Here is a 13,327-nt window from a genome sequence, read left to right on the forward strand (position 1 = left end):
GGTCTCCTCGTGCTGTTGCCATCTCCACACTATGTCACCTTGCCACTCTGTGGTTTCCTCATGCTACTGCCATCTCCACACTGTCACCTTGCCACTCTGTGGTCTCCGGATGCTGCTGCCACCTCTAAACTATGTCACCTTACCACTCTGTGGTCTCCTCCTGCTGCTGCCATATCCACACTATGTCACCTTGCCACTCTGTGGTCTCCTCATGCTGCTGCCATATCCACACTATGTCACCTTGCCACTCTGTAGTATCCTGCTTCTGCCATATCCACATTATGTCACCTTGCCACTCTGTGGTCCCCTCATGCTGCTGCCATCTTCACACTATGTCACCTTGCCACTCTGTGGCCTCCTGATGCTGCCACCACCTCCAAACTATGTCACCTTGCCACTCTGTGGTTTCCTCATGCTGCTGCCATCTCTAAACTATGTCACCTTGCCACTCTGTGGTCTCCTCATGCTGCTGCCATCTCCACACTATGTCACCGTGCCACTCTGTGGTATCCTCCTGATGCTTCTGCTGCTGCTACTGCCATCTCCACACTATGTCACCTTGCCACTCTGTGGTCTCCTCGTGCTGTTGCCATCTCCACACTATGTCACCTTGCCACTCTGTGGTTTCCTCATGCTACTGCCATCTCCACACTGTCACCTTGCCACTCTGTGGTCTCCGGATGCTGCTGCCACCTCTAAACTATGTCACCTTACCACTCTGTGGTCTCCTCCTGCTGCTGCCATATCCACACTATGTCACCTTGCCACTCTGTGGTCTCCTCATGCTGCTGCCATATCCACACTATGTCACCTTGCTACTCTGTAGTATCCTGCTGCTGCCATATCCACATTATGTCACCTTGCCACTCTGTGGTCCCCTCATGCTGCTGCCATCTTCACACTATGTCACCTTGCCACTCTGTGGCCTCCTGATGCTGCCACCACCTCCAAACTATGTCACCTTGCCACTCTGTGGTTTCCTCATGCTGCTGCCATCTCTAAACTATGTCACCTTGCCACTCTGTGGTCTCCTCATGCTGCTGCCATCTCCACACTATGTCACCGTGCCACTCTGTGGTCTCCTTATGCTGCTGCCATCTCCACAGTATGTCACCATGCCACTCTGTGGTATCCTCCTGATGCTTCTGCTGCTGCTACTGCCATCTCCACACTATGTCACCTTGCCACTCTGTGGTCTCCTTATGCTGCTGCCATCTCCACAGTATGTCACCATGCTACTCTGTGGTATCCTCCTGATGCTACTGCTGCTGCTACTGCCATCTCCACACTATGTCACCTTGCCACTCTGTGGTCTCCTCGTGCTGTTGCCATCTCCACACTATGTCACCTTGCCACTCTGTGGTCTCCTCATGCTACTGCCATCTCCACACTGTCACCTTGCCACTCTGTGGTCCCTGGATGCTGCTGCCACCTCTAAACTATGTCACCTTACCACTCTGTGGTCTCCTCCTGCTGCTGCCATATCTACATTATGTCACCTTGCCACTCTGTGGTCTCCTCATGCTGCTGCCATATCCACACTATGTCACCTTGCCACTCTGTAGTATCCTGCTGCTGCCATCTCCACATTATGTCACCTTGCCACTCTGTGGTATTCTCCTGCTGCTGCCATATCCACACTTTGTTACCTTGCCACTCTGTGGTATCCTGCTGCCGCTGCCATCTCCACACTATGTCACCTTGCCACTCTGTGGTCTCCTTATGCTGCTGCCATCTTCACACTATGTCACCTTGCCACTCTGTGGTATCCTCATGATGTTGCCATCTCCACACTATGTCACCTTGCCACTCTGTGGTCTACTCATGCTGCTGCCATCTCCATACTATGTCACCTTGCCACTCTGTGGTATCCTGCTGCTGCTGCCGCTGCCATCTCCACACTGTGTCACCTTGCCACTCTGTGGTATACTGCTGCTGCCATATCCACATTATGTCACCTTGCCACTCTGTGGTCTCCGGATGCTGCCGCCACCTCTAAACTATGTCACCTTGCTGCTCGGTGGCCTCATCATACTGCTGCCACCTCCAGACTCTGTCATTATGCCACTCGGTGGCTTTCTCCTGATACCGCCACCTCCAGACTCGGTCACTGTGCCACTCGGTGGCCTCCTCATACAGCCACCACCTCCAGACTCTGTCATCGTGCCACTCAGTGGCCTCCTCATACTGCTGCCAACTCCAGACTATGTCACCTTGCCACTCTGTGGTATACTGCTGCTGCCATATCCACATTATGTCACCTTGCCACTCTGTGGTCCCCTCATGCTGCTGCCATCTTCACACTATGTCACCTTGCCACTCTGTGGCCTCCTGATGCTGCCACCACCTCCAAACTATGTCACCTTGCCACTCTGTGGTTTCCTCATGCTGCTGCCATCTCTAACCTATGTCACCTTGCCACTCTGTGGTCTCCTCATGCTGCTGCCATCTCCACACTATGTCACCGTGCCACTCTGTGGTATCCTCCTGATGCTTCTGCTGCTGCTACTGCCATCTCCACACTATGTCACCTTGCCACTCTGTGGTCTCCTTATGCTGCTGCCATCTCCACAGTATGTCACCATGCCACTCTGTGGTATCCTCCTGATGCTACTGCTGCTACTGCCATCTCCACACTATGTCACCTTGCCACTCTGTGGTCTCCTCGTGCTGTTGCCATCTCCACACTATGTCACCTTGCCACTCTGTGGTCTCCTCATGCTACTGCCATCTCCACACTGTCACCTTGCCACTCTGTGGTCTCCGGATGCTGCTGCCACCTCTAAACTATGTCACCTTACCACTCTGTGGTCTCCTCCTGCTGCTGCCATATCCACACTATGTCACCTTGCCACTCTGTGGTCTCCTCATGCTGCTGCCATATCCACACTATGTCACCTTGCCACTCTGTAGTATCCTGCTGCTGCCATCTCCACATTATGTCACCTTGCCACTCTGTGGTCTCCGGATGCTGCCGCCACCTCTAAACTATGTCACCTTGCCGCTCGGTGGCCTCATCATACTGCTGCCACCTCCAGACTCTGTCATTATGCCACTCGGTGGCTTTCTCCTGATACCGCCACCTCCAGACTCGGTCACTGTGCCACTCGGTGGCCTCCTCATACAGCCACCACCTCCAGACTCTGTCATCGTGCCACTCAGTGGCCTCCTCATACTGCTGCCAACTCCAGACTATGTCACCTTGCCACTCTGTGGTATACTGCTGCTGCCATGTCCACATTATGTCACCTTGCCACTCTGTGGTCCCCTCATGCTGCTGCCATCTTCACACTATGTCACCTTGCCACTCTGTGGCCTCCTGATGCTGCCACCACCTCCAAACTATGTCACCTTGCCACTCTGTGGTTTCCTCATGCTGCTGCCATCTCTAAACTATGTCACCTTGCCACTCTGTGGTCTCCTCATGCTGCTGCCATCTCCACACTATGTCACCGTGCCACTCTGTGGTATCCTCCTGATGCTTCTGCTGCTGCTACTGCCATCTCCACACTATGTCACCTTGCCACTCTGTGGTCTCCTTATGCTGCTGCCATATCCACAGTATGTCACGATGCCACTCTGTGGTATCCTCCTGATGCTACTGCTGCTACTGCCATCTCCACACTATGTCACCTTGCCACTCTGTGGTCTGCGGATGCTGCCGCCACCTCTAAACTATGTCACATTGCCGCTCGGTGGCCTCATCATACTGCTGCCACCTCCAGACTCTGTCATTATGCCACTCGGTGGCTTTCTCCTGATACCGCCACCTCCAGACTCGGTCACTGTGCCACTCGGTGGCCTCCTCATACAGCCACCACCTCCAGACTCTGTCATCGTGCCACTCAGTGGCCTCCTCATACTGCTGCCAACTCCAGACTATGTCACCTTGCCACTCTGTGGTATACTGCTGCTGCCATGTCCACATTATGTCACCTTGCCACTCTGTGGTCCCCTCATGCTGCTGCCATCTTCACACTATGTCACCTTGCCACTCTGTGGCCTCCTGATGCTGCCACCACCTCCAAACTATGTCACCTTGCCACTCTGTGGTTTCCTCATGCTGCTGCCATCTCTAAACTATGTCACCTTGCCACTCTGTGGTCTCCTCATGCTGCTGCCATCTCCACACTATGTCACCGTGCCACTCTGTGGTATCCTCCTGATGCTTCTGCTGCTGCTACTGCCATCTCCACACTATGTCACCTTGCCACTCTGTGGTCTCCTTATGCTGCTGCCATCTCCACAGTATGTCACCATGCCACTCTGTGGTATCCTCCTGATGCTACTGCTGCTACTGCCATCTCCACACTATGTCACCTTGCCACTCTGTGGTCTCCTCGTGCTGTTGCCATCTCCACACTATGTCACCTTGCCACTCTGTGGTCTCCTCATGCTACTGCCATCTCCACACTGTCACCTTGCCACTCTGTGGTCTCCGGATGCTGCTGCCACCTCTAAACTATGTCACCTTACCACTCTGTGGTCTCCTCCTGCTGCTGCCATATCCACACTATGTCACCTTGCCACTCTGTGGTCTCCTCATGCTGCTGCCATATCCACACTATGTCACCTTGCCACTCTGTAGTATCCTGCTGCTGCCATCTCCACATTATGTCACCTTGCCACTCTGTGGTCTCCGGATGCTGCCGCCACCTCTAAACTATGTCACCTTGCCGCTCGGTGGCCTCATCATACTGCTGCCACCTCCAGACTCTGTCATTATGCCACTCGGTGGCTTTCTCCTGATACCGCCACCTCCAGACTCGGTCACTGTGCCACTCGGTGGCCTCCTCATACAGCCACCACCTCCAGACTCTGTCATCGTGCCACTCAGTGGCCTCCTCATACTGCTGCCAACTCCAGACTATGTCACCTTGCCACTCTGTGGTATACTGCTGCTGCCATGTCCACATTATGTCACCTTGCCACTCTGTGGTCCCCTCATGCTGCTGCCATCTTCACACTATGTCACCTTGCCACTCTGTGGCCTCCTGATGCTGCCACCACCTCCAAACTATGTCACCTTGCCACTCTGTGGTTTCCTCATGCTGCTGCCATCTCTAAACTATGTCACCTTGCCACTCTGTGGTCTCCTCATGCTGCTGCCATCTCCACACTATGTCACCGTGCCACTCTGTGGTATCCTCCTGATGCTTCTGCTGCTGCTACTGCCATCTCCACACTATGTCACCTTGCCACTCTGTGGTCTCCTCGTGCTGTTGCCATCTCCACACTATGTCACCTTGCCACTCTGTGGTTTCCTCATGCTACTGCCATCTCCACACTGTCACCTTGCCACTCTGTGGTCTCCGGATGCTGCTGCCACCTCTAAACTATGTCACCTTACCACTCTGTGGTCTCCTCCTGCTGCTGCCATATCCACACTATGTCACCTTGCCACTCTGTGGTCTCCTCATGCTGCTGCCATATCCACACTATGTCACCTTGCCACTCTGTAGTATCCTGCTTCTGCCATATCCACATTATGTCACCTTGCCACTCTGTGGTCCCCTCATGCTGCTGCCATCTTCACACTATGTCACCTTGCCACTCTGTGGCCTCCTGATGCTGCCACCACCTCCAAACTATGTCACCTTGCCACTCTGTGGTTTCCTCATGCTGCTGCCATCTCTAAACTATGTCACCTTGCCACTCTGTGGTCTCCTCATGCTGCTGCCATCTCCACACTATGTCACCGTGCCACTCTGTGGTATCCTCCTGATGCTTCTGCTGCTGCTACTGCCATCTCCACACTATGTCACCTTGCCACTCTGTGGTCTCCTCGTGCTGTTGCCATCTCCACACTATGTCACCTTGCCACTCTGTGGTTTCCTCATGCTACTGCCATCTCCACACTGTCACCTTGCCACTCTGTGGTCTCCGGATGCTGCTGCCACCTCTAAACTATGTCACCTTACCACTCTGTGGTCTCCTCCTGCTGCTGCCATATCCACACTATGTCACCTTGCCACTCTGTGGTCTCCTCATGCTGCTGCCATATCCACACTATGTCACCTTGCTACTCTGTAGTATCCTGCTGCTGCCATATCCACATTATGTCACCTTGCCACTCTGTGGTCCCCTCATGCTGCTGCCATCTTCACACTATGTCACCTTGCCACTCTGTGGCCTCCTGATGCTGCCACCACCTCCAAACTATGTCACCTTGCCACTCTGTGGTTTCCTCATGCTGCTGCCATCTCTAAACTATGTCACCTTGCCACTCTGTGGTCTCCTCATGCTGCTGCCATCTCCACACTATGTCACCGTGCCACTCTGTGGTCTCCTTATGCTGCTGCCATCTCCACAGTATGTCACCATGCCACTCTGTGGTATCCTCCTGATGCTTCTGCTGCTGCTACTGCCATCTCCACACTATGTCACCTTGCCACTCTGTGGTCTCCTTATGCTGCTGCCATCTCCACAGTATGTCACCATGCTACTCTGTGGTATCCTCCTGATGCTACTGCTGCTGCTACTGCCATCTCCACACTATGTCACCTTGCCACTCTGTGGTCTCCTCGTGCTGTTGCCATCTCCACACTATGTCACCTTGCCACTCTGTGGTCTCCTCATGCTACTGCCATCTCCACACTGTCACCTTGCCACTCTGTGGTCCCTGGATGCTGCTGCCACCTCTAAACTATGTCACCTTACCACTCTGTGGTCTCCTCCTGCTGCTGCTGACATCTACATTATGTCACCTTGCCACTCTGTGGTCTCCTCATGCTGCTGCCATATCCACACTATGTCACCTTGCCACTCTGTAGTATCCTGCTGCTGCCATCTCCACATTATGTCACCTTGCCACTCTGTGGTCTCCGGATGCTGCCGCCACCTCTAAACTATGTCACCTTGCCGCTCGGTGGCCTCATCATACTGCTGCCACCTCCAGACTCTGTCATTATGCCACTCGGTGGCTTTCTCCTGATACCGCCACCTCCAGACTCGGTCACTGTGCCACTCGGTGGCCTCCTCATACAGCCACCACCTCCAGACTCTGTCATCGTGCCACTCAGTGGCCTCCTCATACTGCTGCCAACTCCAGACTCTGTCATTGTGTCACTCGGTTGCCTCCTCATACTGCTGCCAACTCCAGACCCTATCATTGGGACACTCTGTGGTCTCCTCATGCTGCTTTAACCTCACCACTATGTCATAAGTCCACTCTGTGGACTTCTCATGCTATTCCCACCCTCTCCGCTTCATGACTGTTCCACTATTTATAACTTTGCATAGGGGAAATAGGCAAATGTCCACAAATATCCAGACGCAGCAAGATATGCTGTTTCCAAGTTAGAGAAACAGCATAGCTTGCTGCAGGGGTGGACATAGACAGCAGAGGGCCCTTGTGCAAAGAATGTGCCTGGGCCCACCCCCTCCACAAACCACACATACAGACATAAACATATACAATACGTGCATAATCCTGGAAGACCAAGGAGCATATAAGGCTGCACAGTGCTTTTGGCCAACAATGTGTCGTGCAACCAAGGATCACAGCAGCACAATGCTGCAATGCATTGAGTTAAAATGAACGGGGTCGCATTGTGACCTACAAGTTTCACAATCAGAAAGTCGCAAGAAATTCAGCAGGTTGTATTTTTTGTGACTGTCGGGTCACAGTCGCATTTACTTTTACTAGTTGCGGTGTAGCCTAGTGTTGCTTCAAGCTTTGGCTGCACAATGTGTGTTGCAGCCACAGCCACCTTGTGCTAGCCTACGGGACCATTTAGACAGCCATATATGTTTTGCAGTTCGCAAATTGCGGATCCGCAAAACACGGAGACTGCCCGCGTGCGTCCTATGATAGAAAATGCTGATTCTTGTCCGCAATTGCGGAGAAGAATAGGACATGTTCTATCTATTTTGCAGGGCCGAGGAACAGAAGTACGGATGTGGACAACACGCAGTGTGCTGTCTGCATCATTTGTAGCCCCATTGAAATGAATGGGTCGTTTTCACACATCCTCACCGGCACTCTCACATACACACACTGTCATACATGCAGGCACTCTCACATACACACACTGTCATACATGCAGGCACTCTCACATACACACTCTGTCATACATGCAGGCACTCTCACATACATAGACTGTCATACATTCAGGGCCTCTCACATACACACACTGTCATACATGCAGGCACTCTCACATACACACTCTGTCATACATGCAGGCACTCTCACATACACACACTGTCATACATTCAGGGCCTCTCACATACACACACTGTCATACATGCAGGCACTCTCACATACACACACTGTCATACATGCAGGCACGCTCACATACACAGACTGTCATACATGCAGGCACTCTCACGTACACACACTGTCATACATGCAGGCACGCTCACATACACACACTGTCATACATGCACGCACTCTCACACAGACTGTCATACATGCAGGCACTCTCACATACACAGACTGTCATACATGCATGCACTCTCACATACACACACTGTCATACATGTATGTACTCTTACATACACACACTGTCATACATGCAGGCACTCCCACATACACACACTGTCATACATGCAGGCACTCTTACATACACACACTGTCATACATGCAGGCACTCTCACATACACACACTGTCATACATGTATGTACTCTTACATACACACACTGTCATACATACAGGCATTCCCACATACACAGACTGTCATACATGCATGCACTCTCACATACACACACTGTCATACATGTATGTACTCTTACATACACACACTGTCATACATGCAGGCATTCGCACATATACACACTGTCATACATGCAGGCACTCTCACATACACTCACAGTCATACATGCAGGCACTCTCACATACACACACTGTCATACATGCAGGCACTCTCACATTCACACACTGTCATACATGTATGTACTCTTACATACACACACTGTCATACGTGCAGGAATTCCCACATACACACATTGTCATACATTCAGGCACTCTCACATACACTCACAGTCATTCATGCAGGCACTCTCACATACACTCACAGTCATACATGCAGGCACTCTCACATACACACACTGTCATACATGCAGGCACTCTCACATACACACACTGTCATACATGCAGGCACTCTCACATACACACACTGTCATACATGCAGGCACTCTCACATACACACACTGTCATACATGCAGGCACTCTCACATACACTCACAGTCATACATGCAGGCACTCTCACATACACTCACAGTCATACATGCAGGCACTCTCACATACACTCACAGTCATACATGCAGGCACTCTCACATACACTCACAGTCATACATGCAGGCACTCTCACATACACTCACAGTCATACATGCAGGCACTCTCACATACACTCACAGTCATACATGCAGGCACTCTCACATACACTCACAGTCATACATGCAGGCACTCTCACATACACTCACAGTCATACATGCAGGCACTCTCACATACACTCACAGTCATACATGCAGGCACTCTCACATACACTCAAAGTCATACATGCAGGCACTCTCACATACACTCACAGTCATACATGCAGGCACTCTTTTACACTACATTACATATAGATCCCTTCCTCACCTCCTGGCTCTGTATTGCTGGTTCTTGTGCCCTCAGTCAGGCTCCTCCCCCTCTCAGTAGCAGGCTCCTCCCCTCTCAGTAGCAGGCCCTTCCCTCTCAGTAGCAGGCTCAGGCTCCTCCCCCTCTCAGTAGCAGGCCTTGGTCTCCACACAGCAGCAGCCCTTCCTACCTTCTATCAGAGCTGGCTCATTGGAGGAGAGGCTGTCAGTGCGTTTGAGTGACAGTTTGTAGACCAATCAGCTCTCCATCTCCTGGTCAGTAAGGTTGGGTCCACAACGTCCTATTTTTTATAAAATTGCGGCAAAATGCGATGTTTATTTGCCGCGATTTGTAAAAAATCTGACCCTGTGGATCCAGCTTTACTGACCAGGAGTGCTGATTACACTAAAACCTCCCAGCCCTCCTATGAATCAGCGCTGCTATTCAGCCTCTGACCAGCAGATCATCTCTCAGTCCCTCTGAAGTTCAGGAAGGGGGCCCCGCTGCAGCCCGTCCAGGCTGGGCCCCTGTGCAGCTAAACCAGCTGCACAGGCGGTATGTTCGCCCCTGGCTTGCTGTGTCGCTCTGTTTTCAGAGCTACTGGGAGCTGGAGCGCTCTGCTGTGTCCCGGCCGGCAGGTGGTCGAGACTGTGTCTCATCACCCCTTTTAACCTAGGGGACCACTGAGGTACACACTATGTCTCGTGGTATAATGTTATAGTGTTGGGGGCACCTTGTTGTAACCTATTGGAGCAGGGACTTATTGAATGATGAGGAATGTTAATTATAGGAAGTCTGTCACCTCCATATGGCAATATACAGCGCTTACATTGTCCTATAGCACACCTATACATGAATGTAATAGTACCTATGTTATTTTCTTTAGACCTGCAGAGGCTGGAAAAACAAAGTTTAATTCATATGCAAATGAGCACTCGCAAGTGCCCAGGGCCGGCGTTCACTGTGTTGGAGCGATGCCCATTGTGGGCACGACATCGCTTTAACTACTGCACTGAGGGACTTTCTAGCTAATAATGAGAAGCTGGTAATTTTCCACAGCTGCCATAGGGTTTAAAGAAGAGCATGTTGTGGAGGGAACAAACCAGACTTGTTTACCACCAAATCCAGGAAGACTGACCTCTTGGATGTCTGGTTTAGCTCTGTTGTTATGTCTGAAAACCTGTTTTTGTCTGGAAAAACTGCTGTGTCATTGCCATTGAGTATCACTGAAGCTCTAATGCAAGTCTATGAGAGACAGGAGTTGTAACATTGTATCTGTTTGTGCTGAGTATCTCCACGCCACCCCTCCATCTAGAAGGTTCTAGTTTAGCCAGAAACTGTATATAAGGACAGCAGCCAGAGCATACTTTCCAACTGTCCCGAAATTGCTAGGACTGTCCCTGATTTTCAAGCCCCAGCAAATTTGAAGTATCCCAAGCCGAAAATAGGTATGGCTAACACAACCCCCATCCACAAATGGGCGTTCCCGTGTGGGTCCAGGGCATTTCTGGGTGGGGGGTCATATGTCACGATTTTACCAACAGTGATGTTGGTAAGTATGTCAAAGCGCCTAGTGTTCGTCAGTTAGGGAACTGTGCTTAGACGAGGAGACTCTGCCAGACTATTGCGTGACAAGAAGAAGAAACTGAGATGGGGATACTTTAACTAGGGAGGATTTTTCATGTACTTCATTTGAATTTTGTGAAATTCCCTATAAAACACATGATGGATAATGGGTGGCTGAGTAAAATTATATAGTCATACCCCTTCTTGGGTAGTGGTTGATCCCATTGCGGTTCCTCTATGTCTTGTCAAGAAAACATTATACTTGACTATAAATGACATCTGTCTATCAGAGGAGGGGAAAGGATACTGATGATGGTATATGTAAATTTTAATGCTTTGTTTCCCCCCATTGATCCAGAAAAATATAAGAAAACCAAAAAGGCATAAATCGCGCTGTCCTAAAAGGAAAAACATCTTTCTAGATCCCAAGTGGCAAAAGATCAGGTCACCAATCCTTTACATTTCAATAGGCACTAAGGTTATCTAGTTCTCAACTGTAGCCATCACCTGTTCCTGCTATGACCAGCTGCTGAAATGTCTTCTTCTCTGGTTCACCGCTCTCTAAGAAGCCTTGTCGACTTCGGGAACTTTACCTTTTTTCCTTCAAAAAGAGGCACTGCACACTTGTCTTTCTGGGGAATTCATTTGTATATCGATATACATTATTAATTTCCCCCCTCCTTACCTCTTCTCAAGGCTAAATAAATGGAATTAATTTACTCTTTCCTAAATAAAGAAGATGACTTTAAAAAATTTTGGCGATTGTATTCTTTTTTATGTTCGCTCAATGGGGTCCACTATTGTGTTACAACCATCTGGATTCGGAACTTTCAATAAATGTGCACGGATTTCTTGTCCTATGGGTATCAGTGTTTCTGTTTCTGCCCAGCTGAGTTAGAGAATCATTAGAGATCACGTCTGTCACAGGAGCGGCCAGCACTGTTACACATGCTGCCACTGCTATCACATGCCCCCTATATGCCTGACCGCTCAATGCCTTCCAATATGTTTCAGACCGCAGATCGTCCACTGTGGGGATGCGATCGGTGAACTGAAACCGCCGGAATTTGGGCAGCAGACAGGCTAGGAGGGAGCGTGCGAACTACAGAAAACATACACTACGCAATATGTAGGTAGACTGCCACCATCCCTTGTAACAGGGCAAGGGAAACCCTTGACTAAACACGACAACTATCCGGGTAGCGACTCTTCAGAAACTGCTAGGATTCGTTCTGCGGTGCTCAGAGCAGGTATGAGGCTGAAGAAAATGACTTTAACGTCATTTATTATACATACAATACAAATGATTAACATATACAGAAATTATTAAAAATAACAATTATAGGGAAGGATAGTCCAGTGTAAAATAAAAATGGAAACAGATGAAAGGGAATACTTAGTCTTTGTGGAGAGTCCAAGAAAGTCAGTTTGTTCCGGAATAAAAAGTCCGGTAAATATGGCTGCCAGCCCACCTTGGTCCTCTTGGCTGGCTTCTTCAGATGATATTACACAAGGGAGGACTCCCATTAGATTTCGCTCATGGCCTTATGAAGGGGCCAGCTGTTAGGGCGAGATCTCAGGCTCAGCCCCTGGGCTGGGTGCTGTTATTCAGAGGGAAGTTCAAGTCCCAAAAATATGACATTTTCATATCTCAGCACACGTCCATCGCACACAACTAATAATGACAAATTTACGATCCTCAGAAAATGTCGATCTCATTGACACCATACATGAGAACTATATCATATTCGGTTACTGAGATGTTTAATAACCTGGATGTTGCTTATCCCAGCGGCATATGTTTTATATCAGAATACTCAGCGGATCCTGACCAACAAAATGATATAATTTACATATCTATCCTACGTATGATATTCGCACAAAGGGGTAAAAATCATATGACATATTCATTTTCCATTGGTGCCAGAAAGTCTGGCTCAGGCTGGCTTACAAGCCCTCTATCAGTGATGTTCTGGTCAGGTGTCGGTTCGCACCTAGCTGTGAGATTTCTGCAGCAAGGAAGTTCTCTGTGTAGGGTTAATTAAGGAGACTAGCTGTAATTATGTTAAGAGAACGTTGGCCTCCTAGGACAACAGCTTGTAATTACAGGAATTGAATTATCTTTATTGCGTTATCTGCTGGGTATCAGGAATTGAATCTGTAAATCCTGGATGCGACAATCAAAAAATCGATTGACTGCG

This window comes from Bufo bufo, chromosome 8 (genome assembly GCF_905171765.1).
Source record: "Bufo bufo chromosome 8, aBufBuf1.1, whole genome shotgun sequence".
Classification (NCBI taxonomy): Eukaryota; Metazoa; Chordata; class Amphibia; order Anura; family Bufonidae; genus Bufo; species Bufo bufo.